At 37.5% G+C, this 12,997-nt stretch overlaps 1 protein-coding gene across 2 annotated transcripts in view; it reads right to left on the bottom strand.

Annotated features, from left to right (window-relative positions):
- Positions 1–12,997, bottom strand: part of LOC145209193 (uncharacterized) — a 57,217-nt gene that overhangs the window by 16,424 nt on the left and 27,796 nt on the right. The window contains exons 12-25 of one of the 2 annotated variants that reach the window (XM_080079460.1): positions 9,318–9,527; positions 8,826–8,948; positions 8,420–8,579; positions 7,672–7,794; positions 6,523–7,359; positions 6,016–6,210; positions 5,368–5,490; positions 4,643–4,837; positions 4,002–4,124; positions 3,490–3,684; positions 2,812–2,933; positions 2,305–2,499; positions 1,656–1,779; positions 1,149–1,343 (exon numbers count right to left, since the gene is read on the bottom strand). The gene's annotated coding sequence lies outside the window, so the exon portion shown is untranslated. Of the gene's footprint in view, positions 1–1,148; positions 1,344–1,655; positions 1,780–2,304; positions 2,500–2,811; positions 2,934–3,489; positions 3,685–4,001; positions 4,125–4,642; positions 4,838–5,367; positions 5,491–6,015; positions 6,211–6,522; positions 7,360–7,671; positions 7,795–7,950; positions 7,993–8,419; positions 8,580–8,825; positions 8,949–9,317; positions 9,528–12,997 lie in introns of those variants that run through there. The other variant, XM_080079461.1, reaches the window with a different exon arrangement.

The following is a 12,997-nucleotide window of genomic DNA, read 5'->3' as shown; positions in this document are numbered from 1 at the left end:
TTGAAAGAAATAAGTCAATGAGAGACTTCTATCCACACACATGTAATACAACTGAACCCTAATTTCTGCGCAGTCAGGTGCCGCTAAGAATGCAATAACATGACTTGCAGATTAAATCGCTTGCAATCAAAGTATGCACACATGACGACAATTTGAAAATGCTAGACAAGAGTTAACTGTCATATCTTTACAAGGATGTACACAAAATGACAGCAGGCTTGAAAGAAATAAGTCAATGAGAGACTTGTATTAACACACATGTAATACAAATGAACCCTAATTCGTGCGCAGTTAGCTGCCGCTAATAATGTAATAACATGACATGCAGATTAAATGGTTTGCAACCAAAGTATGCACACACGACGGCAGTTTGAAAATGCTAGACAAGAGTTAACTGTCATATCTTTACAAGGATGTAAACAAAATGAATAGCATCAAAGTATTACTGTCAATATCGCTGTACCCCTCGTCGGTATGGCAATCAACATATTGAACCTAACCTGATTGATTGTGCTTTGTGTTCTGGCTCCATAGTTTGCACTCAACCGTCGAACAGTGTGTTTCTGCTTCCTAAGAAGCTCAGCTTGCTAACGCTACCGATGATTGCTTGAAGCCTTCATAACCTAAACAAATGTCATCTATCAATAAATATTACCTAAAACAATGTTTTGAACATAACAGACAATCATTGTTCTCAGAACACTAGCTATCCCGATGTCACAACACCAAATTTCCTTTTTTTAATTACTCATTTAATTTTCCGCAATTTCGATAATTTTTCCGTATGTTCCGAAATGTCTTAAAACGTACAATTATGTGTGTATAAGTTACTCAAGCAGATGTCATTTATCCCAAACCTCTATCCCTTGACACTTTCTAATTCCCCCCAGAATTATTTGCTTACAAAACCCTCGCAATCCCAAATTTCTGCTTAAAGAACTAAGTTCAAAGTAGTAACAAGATCGCCCTGTCCGGTTAAATATACAACTCTGCCCATTAAACCATCGCTTTGGACTATAACTTGGAAACGAGGTACAAGCGTTACTTAAACACGACCCACCCCCAAAAAATAAGATATTTCTAAACCCCTGTTTGTCGAGATGGCTTTGTTTCGTTAACACCAATTGTCACCATTATCTTTGACTTACTTTTTTATTTTTTTGTTCTGCACCATGTGTATTGCTTGATGTACGGTGTTCATTCGAATCTTTTCGTTTTCGGGTAGACATTATCGAGTTCGGCTTCCCACAGGTTTCAGATATGCGTCGTTAGTAAATGGATGATGCTTGACAAAACAGATTCTGTCATGTCCTAGTGGGAAACATCGTACAGCGCTCATACAGCTGAAAAGAAATAACAAACTGACAACAGGCTTGAAAGAAGTAAGTCAATGAGAGACTTCTATCCACACACATGTAATACAACTGAACCCTAATTTCTGCGCAGTTAGGCGCCTCTAATAATGTAATAACATGACATGCAGATTAAATGGTTTGCAACCAAAGTATGCACACACGACGGCAGTTTGAAAATGCTAGACAGGGGTTTACTGTCATACCATTGCAAGAATGTACACAAAATAAATAGCATCAATGTAGTACTGACAATATCGCTGTACCACTCGTCAGTATGGCAATCAACATATTGAACCTAACCTGATTTAATGTGCTTTGTGTTCTGGCTCCATTAGTTTGCACTCAACCGTCGAACAGTGTGTTTCTCTTTCCTAAGAAGCTCAGCTTGCTAACGCTGCCGATGATTGCTTGAAGCCTTCATAACCTAAACAAATGTCATCTATCAATAAATATTACGTAAAACAATGTTTTGAACATAACAGACAATCATTGTTCTCAGAACACTAGCTATCCCGATGCCACAACACCAAATTTCCTTTTTTTAATTACTCATTTAATTTTCCGCAATTTCGATAATTTTTCCGTATGTTCCGAAATGTCTTAAAACGTACAATTATGTGTGTATAAGTTACTCAAGCAGATGTCATTTATCCCAAACCTCTATCCCTTGACACTTTCTAATTCCCCCAAGAATTATTTGCTTACAAAACCCTCGCAATCCCAAATTTCTGCTTAAAGAACTAAGTTTAAAGTAGTAACAAGATCGCCCAGTCCAGTTACATATACAACTCTGCCCATTAAACCATCGCTTTGGACTATAACTTGGAAACGAAGTACAAGCGTTACTTAAACACGACCCACCCCCAAAAAATAAGATATTTCTAAACCCCTGTTTGTCGAGATGGCTTTGTTTCGTTAACACCAATTGTCACCATTATCTTTGACTTACTTTTTTATTTTTTTGTTCTGCACCATGTGTATAGCTTGATGTACGGTGTTCATTCGAATCTTTTCGTTTTCGGGTAGACATTATCGAGTTCGGCTTCCCACAGGTTTCAGATATGCGTCGTTAGTAAATGGATGATGCTTGACAAAACACATTCTGCCATGTCCTAGTGGGAAACATCGTACAGAGCTCTTACAGCTGAAACGAAATAACAAAATGACAGCAGGATTGAAAGAAATAAGTCAATGAGAGACTTGCATTAACACACATGTAACACAAATGAACCTTAATTTGTGCGCGGTTAGGTGCCGCTAATAATGTAATAACATGACTTGCAGATAAAATGGTTTGCAACCAAAGTATGCACACACGACGGCAGTTTGAAAATGCTAGACAGGGGTTTAATGTCATACCATTGCAAGAATGTACACAAAATAAATAGCCTCTATGTAGTACTGACAATATCGCTGTACCACTCGTCGGTATGGCAATCAACATATTGAACCTAACCTGATTTATTGTGCTTTGTGTTCGGCTCCATAGTTTGCATTCAACCGACAAATAGTGTGTTCCTCTTTCCTAAGAAGCTCAGCTTGCTAACGCTGCCGATGATTGCTTGAAGCCTTCATAACCTAAACAAATTAAATTGTTAAATAAATGTTCCCTGAAACAATGTTTTGAACATACCAGACAATCATTGTTGTCAGAACACTAGCTATTCCGATGCCACAAGTTTAAATTTACATATTTTATAATTACTCCTTTAATTTTCAGCAATTTCGTACCTTTGTTTCCCTATTTTTCAAACTTCTGCAATTTCGATAAGTTTTCCGTATGTTCCGAAATGTCTTAAAACGTACAATTATGTGTGTATAAGTTACTCAGACAGATGTCATTTAGCCCAAACCTCTAACCCTTGACCCTTTTCTGATTCCCCCAGAATTATTTACTTGCAAAACCCCTGCAATCCCAAACTTTTGCTTAAAAAAATAAACTTAAAGTAGTAACAAGATCGCCCAGCTAAGTTATATATACAACTCTGCCCATTAAACCATCGCTTTGGCCCATAACTTGGAGACAAGCTGCTTAAGCACGAACCCCCCATAAAACTTAGATATTTCAAATCCTCTGTTTGTCGAGATGGCTTCGTTTCGTTAACACCAATTGTCACCATTATCTTTGACTTACTTTTTTATTTTTCTGTTCTACACCATGTGTATTCCTTCAAGTGCGGTGTTCATTGGAATCTTTTCGTTTTCGGGTAGAGATTATCGAGTTCGGCTTCCCACAGGTTTCTGATTTGCGCCGTTAGTAAATGAATGATGCTCGACAAAACAGATTCTGTCGTTTCGTAGTGGGAAACATCTTACAGTGCTCTTACAGCTGAAAATAAATAACAAAATGTCAACCGGCTTGAAAGTAATAAATCGATGAGAGACTTGTGTCAAAACACATGTATTACAACTGAACCTTAGTTTGTGCGCAATTAGGTGCCGCTAATAGTGTATTATAATAACATGACTTGCAGATTAAATGGTTTGCAATCAAAGTATGCACACACGACGACAGTTTGAAAATGCTAGACAAGAGTTTACTGTCATATCATTACAAGGAAGTACACAAAATAAATAGCATCAAAGCATTACTGACAATATCGCTGTACCACTCGTTAGTATGGCAATCAACATATTGAACCTAACCTGATTTATTGTGCTTTGTGTTCTGGCTCCATAGTTTGCACTCAACCGACGAACAGTGTGTTTCTCTTTCCTAAGAAGCTCAAGTTGCTTACGCTGCCGATAATTGCTTGAAGCCTTCATAACCTAAACAAATGTCATCTATCAATAAATATTACCTAAAACAATGTTTTGAACATAACAGACAATCATTTTTGTCAGAACAATAGCTATTCCGATGCCACTAGAGCAAATTTACATGTTTTTTAATTATACATCCAATTTTCCGCAATTTCGATAATTTTTCCGCATGTTCCGAAATATCTTAAAACGTACAATTATGTGTGTATAAGTTACTCAAGCAGATGTCATTTATCCCAAACCTCTATCCCTTGACACTTTCTAATTCCCCCAAGAATTATTTGTTTACAAAACCCTCGCAATCCCAAATTTCTGTGTATAGAATTAGGTTTAAAGTAGCAACAAGATCGCCCGGTCCTGTTAAATATACAACTCTGCCCATTAAACCATCGCTTTGGACTATAATTTGGACAAAAATGTGCTTAAACACGAATGCCCCCCAAAAATAAGACATTTCTAAACCCCTGTTTGTCGAGATGGCTTCGTTTCATTAACACCAATTGCCACTATTATCTTTGACTTACTTTTTTATTTTTTTGTTCTGAACCATGAGTATTCCTTCAAGTGCGGTGTTCATACGAATCTTTTCGTTTTCGGGTAGACATTATCGAGTTCGGCTTCCCACAGGTTTCTGATATGCGTCGTTATTAAATGAATGATGCTTGACAAAACAGATTCTGTCATGTCCTGGTGGGAAACATCGTACAGCGCTCTTACAGCTGAAAAGAAATAACAAAATATCAACGGACTTGAAAGAAATAAGTCAATGAGAGACTTCTATCCACACACATGTAATACAACTGAACCCTAATTTGTGCGCAGTTAGGTTCCGCTAAGAATGCAATAACATGACTTGCAGATTAAATCGCTTGCAATCAAAGTATGCACACATGACGACAATTTGAAAATGCTAGACAAGAGTTAACTGTCATATCTTTACAAGGATGTACACAAAATGACAGCAGGCTTGAAAGAAATAAGTCAATGAGAGACTTGTATTAACACACATGTAATACAAATGAACCCTAATTCGTGCGCAGTTAGCTGCCGCTAATAATGTAATAACATGACATGCAGATTAAATGGTTTGCAACCAAAGTATGCACACACGACGGCAGTTTGAAAATGCTAGACAAGAGTTAACTGTCATATCTTTACAAGGATGTAAACAAAATGAATAGCATCAAAGTATTACTGTCAATATCGCTGTACCACTCGTCGGTATGGCAATCAACATATTGAACCTAACCTGATTGATTGTGCTTTGTGTTCTGGCTCCATAGTTTGCACTCAACCGTCGAACAGTGTGTTTCTGCTTCCTAAGAAGCTCAGCTTGCTAACGCTACCGATGATTGCTTGAAGCCTTCATAACCTAAACAAATGTCATCTATCAATAAATATTACCTAAAACAATGTTTTGAACATAACAGACAATCATTGTTCTCAGAACACTAGCTATCCCGATGTCACAACACCAAATTTCCTTTTTTTAATTACTCATTTAATTTTCCGCAATTTCGATAATTTTTCCGTATGTTCCGAAATGTCTTAAAACGTACAATTATGTGTGTATAAGTTACTCAAGCAGATGTCATTTATCCCAAACCTCTATCCCTTGACACTTTCTAATTCCCCCAAGAATTATTTGCTTACAAAACCCTCGCAATCCCAAATTTCTGCTTAAAGAACTAAGTTCAAAGTAGTAACAAGATCGCCCTGTCCGGTTAAATATACAACTCGGCCCATTAAACCATCGCTTTGGACTATAACTTGGAAACGAGGTACAAGCGTTACTTAAACACGACCCACCTGCAAAAAATAAGATATTTCTAAACCCCTGTTTGTCGAGATGGCTTTGTTTCGTTAACACCAATTGTCACCATTATCTTTGACTTACTTTTTTATTTTTTTGTTCTGCACCATGTGTATTGCTTGATGTACGGTGTTCATTCGAATCTTTTCGTTTTCGGGTAGACATTATCGAGTTCGGCTTCCCACAGGTTTCAGATATGCGTCGTTAGTAAATGGATGATGCTTGACAAAACAGATTCTGTCATGTCCTAGTGGGAAACATCGTACAGCGCTCATACAGCTGAAAAGAAATAACAAACTGACAACAGGCTTGAAAGAAGTAAGTCAATGAGAGACTTCTATCCACACACATGTAATACAACTGAACCCTAATTTCTGCGCAGTTAGGCGCCTCTAATAATGTAATAACATGACATGCAGATTAAATGGTTTGCAACCAAAGTATGCACACACGACGGCAGTTTGAAAATGCTAGACAGGGGTTTACTGTCATACCATTGCAAGAATGTACACAAAATAAATAGCATCAATGTAGTACTGACAATATCGCTGTACCACTCGTCAGTATGGCAATCAACATATTGAACCTAACCTGATTTAATGTGCTTTGTGTTCTGGCTCCATTAGTTTGCACTCAACCGTCGAACAGTGTGTTTCTCTTTCCTAAGAAGCTCAAGTTGCTAACGCTGCCGATGATTGCTTGAAGCCTTCATAACCTAAACAAATGTCATCTATCAATAAATATTACGTAAAACAATGTTTTGAACATAACAGACAATCATTTTTGTCAGAACAATAGCTATTCCGATGCCACTAGAGCAAATTTACATGTTTTTTAATTATACATCCAATTTTCCTCAATTTCGATAATTTTTCCGCATGTTCCGAAATATCTTAAAACGTACAATTATGTGTGTATAATTTACTCAAGCAGATGTCATTTATCCCAAACCTCTATCCCTTGACACTTTCTAATTCCCCCAAGAATTATTTGCTTACAAAACCCTCGCAATCCCAAATTTCTGTGTATAGAATTAGGTTTAAAGTAGCAACAAGATCGCCCGGTCCTGTTAAATATACAACTCTGCCCATTAAACCATCGCTTTGGACTATAATTTGGACAAAAACGTGCTTAAACACGAATGCCCCCAAAAAATAAGACATTTCAAGTTCTCTGTTTGTCGAGATGGCTTCGTTTCATTAACACCAATTGCCACTATTATCTTTGACTTATTTTTTTATTTTTTTGTTCTGAACCATGTGTATTCCTTCAAGTGCGGTGTTCATACGAATCTTTTCGTTTTCGGGTAGACATTATCGAGTTCGGCTTCCCACAGGTTTCTGATATGCGTCGTTATTAAATGTATGATGCTTGACAAAACAGATTCTGTCATGTCCTGGTGGGAAACATCGTACAGCGCTCTTACAGCTGAAAAGAAATAACAAAATATCAACGGACTTGAAAGAAATAAGTCAATGAGAGACTTCTATCCACACACATGTAATACAACTGAACCCTAATTTCTGCGCAGTTAGGTGCCGCTAAGAATGCAATAACATGACTTGCAGATTAAATCGCTTGCAATCAAAGTATGCACACATGACGACAATTTGAAAATGCTAAACAAGAGTTAACTGTCATATCTTTACAAGGATGTAAACAAAATGAATAGCATCAAAGTATTACTGTCAATATCGCTGTACCACTCGTCGGTATGGCAATCAACATATTGAACCTAACCTGATTGATTGTGCTTTGTGTTCTGGCTCCATAGTTTGCACTCAACCGTCGAACAGTGTGTTTCTGCTTCCTAAGAAGCTCAGCTTGCTAACGCTACCGATGATTGCTTGAAGCCTTCATCACCTAAACAAATTAAATTGATAAATAAGTTAAATGTTCCCTGAAACAATGTTTTGAACATAACAGACAATCATTGTTGTCAGAACACTAGCTATTCCGATGCCACAAGTTTAAATTTACATATTTTATAATTACTCATTTAATTTTCCGCAATTTCGTACCTTTGTTTCCCTAAGCAGCTCAGGTTGGGTGTAGATTCACCTGAAACACCCATTAAAAGCCATTTTCTTTTTACTTCATTCCCTAATTCAATCGACTATTTCACAGACTATTTGTTTATGTTGAGGTTTATCACGATTACAGATTCTTGTTTAATCTATCCGACCTGTTTAAAGCTGAAATTTGTAACGAATTCCAACACGAGATTGCCATTTACATTTTCAAGGGGGCCACAGGTCCTACAGCTTTACTTGAAGGGGGCCACAAGGCCAAAAAGTTACCTTTAGGGGGCTGTGCACGGTCCACGGAAGGTTGAGAACCACTGCTTTAGACTATAACTTGGAAAAAATGTACGTGCGTTGCACACGAACCCCATCTCAACCCATAAAAAATATGATGTTTTAAACCTCTGTTTGGCGAGATGCTTTTGTTTCGTTTACGTCAGTTGTCACCTTTATCTTTTACTTACTTTTTTATTTTCCTGTTTGAAGTGTGCTTCCTTTTGTTCGGCATTCATGTAAATCTTTTCATTTTCCAGTTGAAATTTCCGAGTTCCACTTCGTATGCGTCACTGGTAAATGAATGATGATCCACAAAGCAGATTCTGTCGTCGTACAGCGTTCTAACTGCTGGAACGAAATGACAAAATAACAACACGCTTTAAAGAAATGAGTCAGTGAAACACGTGCATCAACACGCAAAAAAATCAATTGGGATTGTTTACAAACAAAAGTGTGTACACACGACAGTTTGAAAGTTTAGGACAAGAGTTTACTGTCAAGCCATTGTTAGGACGTACACAAAATAAATAGCATCAATGTTTTTCTAATAATATCGCTGTACCACTCTTCAGTATGTCAACATTTTCATCATACCTGGTACAATGTGTTTTGCGGTCTGGCTCCAAAGTTTGAATTCAATCGACAAACGGCGTGCTTCTCCTTCATAAGCCGCTCGGTTTGCAAACGCTGATGATGATTGCTTGAAACCTTCATAACCTAAAGAAATGCAATCGATAAATAAATGTTACCCATAACAATGTCTTCAACTCTTCATCATACCCGACAATGTCTTTTAGCTATTCCGATAGCACAAGACCAAATTTACATATTTTTAATTATTCATCTAATTTTAGTAATTTTGCACTTTTGTTTCCCTAATTTCCATACTTCCGCAATTTTGATAATTTTTCAGCATATTCCAAAATGCATGAAAATTTGAAATTATATGTGTATAAGTCACTCATACCGTTCGCTTACACCACTAACCTTTTTCGCGCCCCAAACCTCACCCCATAAAACAAAAGCTATGATGTTTTGAAACCTCTGTATTGCGAGTTGGTTTTGTTTCGTTTGCGTGATTGTCACCTTTGTTTTTAATACTTTTGTATTTTCCTGCTTAGCGCCCAGTGTGCTTCCTTTTGTGCGATGTCCATTTGAATCTTTTCATTTTCAAGTAGAAATTAACGAGTTCGACTTCTCTCAAGTTTCTCATATGCGTCATTGGAAAGTGGATGATGCTCCACAAAACAGTTTCCGTCGTGTTCTCGTGTGAAACATGGTACAGCGTTTTTACAGCTAAAAAGAAGAAATAAATAACAACGAAAAGAAATAAGAAATAAAAGAGTTAATGAAAGACGTGTATCGACACCCACATAATCCAACTAAACCCTATTTTGTGCGCAATTAGGAACCACCATTAGTGTTTCAACAAGACCAGATTACTCGGTTTACAAACAAAAGGATGTAGCCTACACACGACAGTTAAAAATACAAGACAAGAGTTTACTGTCAAACCATTACAAAGACGTACACAAAATTAATAGCATCAATGTATTACTGACAATCAGTGCGGGATTAAGGGTCTGCTGGCCTGTAGGCACATGTTATAAGTGGCCCGAAAATCAGGGTTCCCAACTAAAAAAATAGAATTATCAGTGTTGCCAAATCAAAAAAGTGGCCTGGATTTTTGACCGGCCTGTAGGCACGTGCCTACTTTGCCTAATGGTTAATCCGGCACTGCTGACAATATCGCTATTACCACTCAATAGTAGTGCAATGATCATTTTCATCATACGTGAAACAATGTGTTTTGTGGCCTGGCTTCATATTTGGCATTCAATCGACAAACGGCGTGCTTCGCAACTGCTTAGTTTCAAAAGAAGTGTCTCGTTCTGTTTAGCAGCTCGGTGCTTAAAACGTCATTGTGCTCGATAAATAAATGTTACCTAAAACAATGTGTTGAACATAGCAGACAATTATTTTATTCTCAGTAATCCACCAGCTATACCGATATCACAAGACCAAATTTGAACCCCGCCATTTTGTTAATTTTTTCATATGTTACGAAATGTCTAAACGTGCAATATGTGTAGCCTATAAGTCACTCAAGACGGTTCGCTTAAACCTGTCTGTCATTGGTCAAACCTAATGTTGTTCTACGTTCAAAATTGAGGTTGTTTGCAGGCAATTTTTCCTCATATGGAATATTTGACATATATTTTAACAAAATTTAAAAGGTGTCTCGCAAAATGCGTTCTGCTGTAAACGCGCAAAGGGTGCGTCGTGGAGTTAACGGGACAGAAAAGAGTTAGCTCTTGGATCCAACATGGTACCCTGCTGGTTAAAAAAAAACTCTGCAACAGTTTTAAAAATAAAGTTGTTCTGCATTCAAAATTGAGGTTGTTTGAAGCTAATTTTTCCACATGAGAAAATTTTTACATAAAAATTGAAAAAAGGGACTTACTAAAAGCGTTCTGCTGTAAAAACGCGTAAAGGGTGTGTCGTAAAGTCAACGGGACAAAAAAAAGTTCTAGGCTCAACATTGAATCCTTCTAGTAAAAAGCTTACCTCCTGGACAGTTGGTGATCACAACCGTTTTAGCCTAATTTTTGCGTGTTATAACGCTGACAGTTATGATTTCTACTAATGATCAAAATATGTAAAAAAAAAGATCTTACAGTAGGACAATACTCCGCATAGCATTTTTTTGGCTAATTTTTTTTTGGGCTAAATTTCATTAAAATGCTCTATTATAATTAAATTTTTCAATTATTGTTTTGTTTTGGAATTGTGTCTTGCATTAATTTGCAATTTTACATAGTAGGGGAGAGTGGGGTAAGTTGTTACAGGGGCGGGTTGTTACCAGGGAGTCGAACCGGAACTGAACCCGAACCCGCGAACCGGTTTGAGCGGTTAATTTCATTAAACCCGAACCGAACCCGAACCGCTAATTACGATTTTCTAAAAACCCGAACCGGAGTTGAACCCCATATTTTGTTTGGCGTTGGACCCGAACCGGAACTGAACCAGTAAAAAATGCAGTCTGTTTTATATTTTGTGATTTTTTTCAGAACAGCGCACTGAGGAATACGCGAGATAACACCTATAGGGCGTGTCAAAAATAACAGTGCACGGTCAAAATTTATTTGGAGTTTAATAAGGCCAAGTAGATATAAATTAAAACGAATGAAAATTTGAACCGGTTTAAAAACCGCAAACCGGTTCGGACCGGATAATTTGCCCAAACCGGAGCAAAACCCGAACCCGAAAATATACATTTTTAAAAACCTGAACCGAACCCGAACCCTTAAAAACAAAACAAAGTGAACCCGAACCGAACCTGAACCCATATGACAAGCGGTTCGACTCCCTGGTTGTTACAACGCGAATAACTTCGGCTATGTTTTTATAAAACCGCTGGAATTACGCATGTCGGTTGGTACATCCGGGACGGCCAGCGTGACTAAATTTGGTTAAATTTGTGCGGGTATTCGCTGACTTCTTGAGTTTTGCTATTTTGAACCATCATCATTTCGCCGAAATGAAAAGTGCAAGAATTGTTAATAAGCGTTACGCACCACTGCGTGTAGTTTCCAAAATTGTTTTTATTTTCATTTTTTTTAAAACCATAAAACGTGGTCAATGTAGGTACAAATCGACATTTTGAGGTCTGGGAGACAAACGATCAGCTTGTAAAATCACATTTCAGGTTTCAAACAGTATTTGGCAACGAAATGACTTTTACCGATATGCTCGCAAATGTCGCTCACACCTAAACGCATGTACAGTATAGGGTCCAATGTTCAGAACAAAAAAAAATACATTCCGCGCCTAATATTTTTCTATAAATTGGCACAGATGTGTGTTAGAGCAAGTAGTTTCGACTCGTAAAGCCCAATTTATGGTCTCTTTTCGTATTTGACAACGAAATGACTTTTACCGATGAATGGTCGCAAAAGTCGCTCACACCTAAACGCATGTACAGTATAGGGTCCAATGTTCAGAACAAAATAAAAATACATTCCGCGCCTAATATTTTTCTATAAATTGGCACAAATGTGCGTTAGAGCAAGTAGTTTCGACTCGTAAAGCCCAATTTGTGGTCTCTTTTCGTGTTTGCCAACGAAATGACTTTTACCGATGTATGGTCGCACTCGCAAATGTTGCTCACACTTAAACGCATGTACAGTATAGTGCATAATGTTCAGAACAAAATAAGAATACATTCCGCGCCTAATATTTTACTATAAATTGGCACAGATGTGTGTTAGAGCAAGTAGTTTCGACTCGTAAAGCCCAATTTGTGGTCTCTTTTCGTATTTGCCAACGAAATGACTTTTACCGATGTATGGTCGCACTCGCAAATGTCGCTCACACCTAAACGCATATACAGTATAGTGCATAATGTTCAGAACAAAATAAAAATACATTCCGCGCCTAATATTTTTCTATAAATTGGCACAAATGTGCGTTAGAGCAAGTAGTTTCGACTCGTAAAGCCCAATTTGTGGTCTCTTTTCGTGTTTGCCAACGAAATGACTTTTACCGATGTATGGTCGCACTCGCAAATGTTGCTCACACCTAAACGCATGTACAGTATAGTGCATAATGTTCAGAACAAAATAAGAATACATTTCGCGCCTAATATTTTTCTATAAATTGGCACAGATGTGTGTTAGAGCAAGTAGTTTCGACTCGTAAAGCCCAATTTGTGGTCTCTTTTCGTATTTGCCAACGAAATGACTTTTACCGATGTATGGTCGCAA

The sequence above is a fragment of the Phallusia mammillata genome, chromosome 1 (assembly GCF_965637545.1).
Source record: "Phallusia mammillata chromosome 1, kaPhaMamm4.hap1.1, whole genome shotgun sequence".
In the NCBI taxonomy this organism is placed as follows: domain Eukaryota; kingdom Metazoa; phylum Chordata; class Ascidiacea; order Phlebobranchia; family Ascidiidae; genus Phallusia; species Phallusia mammillata.
The sequence above is the reverse complement of the archived record's forward strand: the minus strand, read 5'-3'. Positions and strand labels throughout refer to the sequence as shown.